This window comes from Cebus imitator, unplaced genomic scaffold (genome assembly GCF_001604975.1).
Source record: "Cebus imitator isolate Cc_AM_T3 unplaced genomic scaffold, Cebus_imitator-1.0 Scaffold108, whole genome shotgun sequence".
NCBI lineage: Eukaryota > Metazoa > Chordata > Mammalia > Primates > Cebidae > Cebus > Cebus imitator.
In genome coordinates, this window is record NW_016107423.1 from 2,417,190 (window position 1) to 2,422,439 (window position 5,250).

The following is a 5,250-nucleotide window of genomic DNA, read 5'->3' on the forward strand; positions in this document are numbered from 1 at the left end:
CAACATAACATCTCTCCACCAGAAATTTGTATTAAATACTCTTTTGTGACTAGAGAGATTTTCGAAAATGAAAAAAAAAATTGAGAAATTGGGCACTTCTCTTTGAAATGAGACCTCTGAGAATTGATCTAAAAATGATGAAAACCATTATTTGGCCATTATAGATCAAAAAGAAAGAATATAATTTTCAGACTCAGGTTAGCATTTTGAAAACAGTAAAACACATTTATATTCAAATTAAGTTCAAACATTTATTTGTTTTCATTTCTACAAAGATTTACATTGTATGAACTCTTTTATTGAAAAATTTCTTGAGCTAAGCAAAAAATCAAGGTCAATGTAAAGAATAAGATGGATTACCTGTATAGGTTATAATGTCCTATCCAAAAATAATTCTGCAGTCACTTTTCAGCCTTCCTTTCCCACTTAGTAGCTGGCTTCTTCTTTGAGGCAAACACTTATCCAAGAATGATTGAATAAGTTAGAGGACAAATCCTTAAAAAGATCCACCTTGCTTGATGATTTTAGAGGAGTCTGTTCTATTTTCCTTGCTGTCTTGTTTACTTGACCTTCTCAGTTCCTAAACAAGAATGGATTTAATGAAGAGAGGGCTTTTATTCATCACTCTAGTGACAAGTTCTTTGTCAAGGGACAGGTCTTTCTCTTAGGGAGGAATACTTAGGCAACTATCCAGAGAATTTGAAACTCAACTCTGCGATAGTCAAGATTTCCCAAGAGAAGTTTTTTTTTTCTCGATATTATGGTGTTACTTTTTCTATGATGAATTTTGCAAAGGCAAAGTGGATAAAAGAATCAGAGCACTTAATTATGCTTCAGGGGAAAAAAAGCAGTCTTTTCCCTTTGATAATTATCTCAGTTTTCAAATTAATTTCAACAATGGGCAATTGGTCTCAGGCAGAACTTTTAAATAAAATTGGAGGAAAATTTTAACTACAAATGTAAAAAATGCTCACTGCTAGGGTTAGTTATGGTAAAAGATAATTATTTGGGTGATAACTTGTACAGCAATTTGAAAGATATGTTTTATTTCTGTCCAATGAATATATGTACATAATTTTAAAGACAAATGCACTATAGAATGTAATATAAAGAAATATCAGTAACCCTGGTCCTGCATGTGGTTAGAAAGGATTTAGCTTTTAAAAGTATACTCTCTTCCCCTCCCGTAGGTGATTGCATTCTCTTATCTTCCCAATATAGCTATGTTAAAAATTCTACAAAATGGCCGAGGCGGGTGGATCACGAGGTCAAGAGATCGAGACCATCCTGGTCAACAGGGTGAAACCCCGTCTCTACTAAAAATACAAAAAATTAGCTGGGCATGGTGGCGCATGCCTGTAATCCCAGCTACTCAGGAGGCTGAGGCAGGAAAATTGCCTGAACCCAGGAGGCGGAGGTTGCGGTGATCCGAGATCGTGCCATTGCACTCCAGCCTGGGTAACAAGAGCGAAACTCCGTCCCAAAAAAAAAAAAAAAAAAAAAAAAAATTCTACAAAATTATTTTATTAGTCACTCCTCAGCCACATGACATCCATGACTACATTTCCTTTTTTTGGTAAAGCTTTTGAATTCCCTACAGTTGATAATTGCCTCTCTTTAATTTTTCTTCTGTTCTTTATGCCCTAGGGATTGTTTATCATTGCCAGAGATGTAACTCTCCCCTCAGTAGATTCAATGTAACAGGTAATGCAGCCTTCACGTGTGTGTGTGTGTGTGTGTGTGTGTGTGTGTGCGCGCGCGCGCGCGTGTGTGTGTGTGCGCATTTGTTTTATTTTTTCTTAGAGATATAACTCCTGGATCCTTCTGTACATTTGTACCAATTGCTAGTGGCTGTTTCTTTGGCTTACTACAAGTCATCATCACTAGATTACCCTTCTTTCTACTGTGTTAGACTTCTTGTGTTCTAAAACTCAATTTTTCACTTTCTTGGTATCCTCCCTTATTTCCATTAAGTACATCCTCCAGTAACTCCATGAGGCAGGGTGCCTAAAAGGTAAACTTTTTGAAGTATTGTTTGAAGATATTTGAACTTTACCTATGTACACTATTGATTGTAGTTTTCCCAGCTATACCATTCCATGTTGGAAATAATGGTTTTTAACTTTGAGGCATTCATTTCCCACATTACCAATCATGGATTAGTATGCCATGATTATTAGTGGCAAAGGCTTATATCTGCTTAGGAAGATATAGCACTACTGAGTGACTATGGCATCCTACAGGGAATTTCAATCTTTGGTCATACATTAAGAGCTCTTGGTTTTGCAGCTCCACAAGCCCTCTTTGAAGTGATCTGTATGTTAGAGATAATTTTTTTCTCATAATTTTGAAGGCCTCCTATCACTATGGTCTAATTTCTACTGTTGTTTTTGGGATACGTCCTAAAGTCATTTTTATTCATGACTCTTTATAGGTTACCCATTATTTTTCGTTCTGGGAGCGTTTTGCTTTTCCTTTGCCTTAATATTGTGAAATTCCATGAAGACATGCTCTTTCAGGAAGATAGGAACTTTTATTTTATTAGTCTGAACACTTGGAAATTTCTGTTATTCCACTCAGAAGGATTTTCTTGAGATTTTGATTTAATCATTCCCTCCCTTCTGTTTTCACTCTTCTGTCTTTCTGGTGCTTTTAATTAGTATACTGCTGGAAGTCCTGATCCTTTATACCTTGTATTTTGCTTTCCTTTTTTCCTTGTATTTTGTATCTCTGTGAGTTTTTCTTCTCTCTGAAATATTTATTAAATCGTGGCTTTCAACTCTTCTATTGAATTTTGTTGTTTAAATTTTTGCATTCTATTTTTATCTTCCAAGAACTTTCTATTGTCTGAATAATCCTTTTTAAATAGCATCCCTTCCTAGATGCCATTTCTTTTCTTACATCTCTGAGAATATTGTAGTTCTAAAAAGATTCTTTTCTGCTTTATTTGCTGTCTTGGTGTTCTCCTTTTTCTTTGTTTCAAATCAGTTTGTTCTTTTATATTAGACTTTTCTAGTGATCACATTGAAAACAGACATAAAAATATTATATTTATGGGTATGCCTTGTTAACCACTGAACTTCTATATAGGGCGATTGGTGGTGGCCCAGCTGTTTAGTTTCAGTCCTTTGTTTGTGTGTTTCTGTAGGTCCTTTCCCATGAGCAGATCAGTTTTCTTAGTTCACTGCTTTAGAGACATAAAAATCCAGTTGCTCATTTTCTGGAAGCTGAGTGATGAAGACTGCTGAATGTCTCAAGGTTCCATATGTCAAAGTTCACATAACTTCCCTGTTTGTAACATAGCCCCTCATCTTTGCCCTCAGCTGTATATCTTGTGAGCAACCTAAGATCCTCTCAGGTTAAATTCTCCAGAGGGAATGTTCGTCCAGGCTTTAGCTGTATTGGGAAAGGGATAATTGCAACAGTGAAGCTCAATTTTCCCTTTAAAAATTTAACAAGTCCTTCAACTTACCCTGTTTTCAGCCACTCTCACTCCCTGTTTAGAAGAACTTATTTCTGCCATTTCCAGAGCATTTCAGAGGGCTTCAAGGTGAACATCAATTTGCTTCTCGTAAGCCTTCTCCATTTTAGAATTTGATTGTAGTTTCCTCTGAGATTGGAAGTCAGTTACTGCTCATAATCTATCTTCCAGTTTCTAGATTTTGTTTTTATCTCTTGTATGTTCTGTCTCTGTTCCTATTCTCCTTGTCTTCCTGGGTTATCTTTCCTGTGTCTTTTATATTAAACTGTGATTTAAAAGGCAGTGGAGATAGACTGTGTGTTCAATATTCTTGCTTAACAAGAGGCCCTGACATTTGGAAATAGCAGTGTACTTCTTGAAAACTCTAAGAATTAGGGAATTCTCTTGACTGGCGATGTGGAGAGAGTCTCGTGCCTTCAAGTAACATAATTTTGCATTAAGTTAGAGATTAAAGCCATACCATGGACAAGATTTATTTTTAAAAAGGTAATTTTCCCATCAAGTGACAATCATGAAGAATCACAAAGACCTTGAAACTATGGTCAGGGTGTGGAAAATTTCAAGGATAGAGAAGAAGAGGGTTTTTTTTTTTTTTTTGTATCACACAATTTGTCTCAATATTCATATATCATGACAACCTCTTATTGTACAGTTGTTTTTATGAGTTTAAGAAGAATTTCATCATGTTTGATACAAAGTATCATGGGCATGGCTGCTACTTAATGCAGTTGGTCATTATGTTACTTACCACTGTGGGTTAACCTCAGAAAGTGTAAAAGAGACTCAAATTTGGCTATACTATAGAAAATGCCTCAAAAACACCTTTCTGGGAGGAGCCTAAAAGCCAATGAGATGGCAGTCTTTCTATTGAAATTCACTAGAAATATAAACAATGACAAAACTAGCCAGCTGTGTTGATGCTGGTTGATGTTACTTCCTGTGCTCTGACTACATTATGGGATGTGGCTGGAGGTAAGGGCTTTTCGGTCAGTGCAGCACCCTGCAGCACCCAGCAGATATGTGGCCTCTGGGCCCTCATCCCGGACTCCTGTGCTCCCAGTTTAGCTCCTCCACATATCCCCATACTCTATTCCTTCTGAACTCAGATCAAAACCTCAGATCAGGACCTTTCTTTTGGTTAGCATCTATTAACAAGGTATTGGAGTTGACTTGTAAGCTGATCCCTATTTGCCATTCTTTACCTGGAGAAAGCTGGAAACCTGAAGAAGGTACAATGTGCAAAAAAAAAATCATCCTCAGAAATAAAGATAATATGAAGCTCTTAAGATTTTAGAAAATTGGGAGCTGTAGACTAAGGCTTGTTGCTGTAAGAAAGTTTAACGTTTTCTTAGATTTTGTTTGATTTTCCGAAAGATATAGCCAGTAGGATACTAAAAGAAAAAAAAAAAAAAAAAAAAAACTGTCACGCAACCTCCAGGATAGTTGAAAGGTGAGAACCTTCTGAGTCACAATTCACAGCCAGGCTGGTAAATACATATTTCCTAAATTAGAGTGCCTCAGGACAGAGTTGTATAGTTGTACAGAGGATCCGGAATTTGCAACTATAAGAAAATGGTCAGTTAATGGACCAGCAGGTCTAAGGAGACTCTCAGTGGTCAAGATGAGGCTTAAAAGTGTATACTAATTACAGGATATATAAATGGATTCAACCGATTATTTGATCCAATTAAAATCAGCCATATTAAATTCCTTTAAACATAGGAAAGTAACTCTTCATACTGACCTTAAGCAACCCAAATATGCACAAG

At 36.3% G+C, this 5,250-nt stretch overlaps 1 non-coding gene across 1 annotated transcript; it reads right to left on the reverse strand.

The window, feature by feature from the left end:
• Window positions 1-2,188: 2,188 nt before the first annotated feature.
• On the reverse strand, window positions 2,189-2,316 carry LOC119472613. The gene has a single exon (XR_005201761.1). It is a non-coding gene; the product is annotated as a small nucleolar RNA SNORA25 (small nucleolar RNA).
• Between the last annotated feature and the right edge of the window lie 2,934 nt (window positions 2,317-5,250).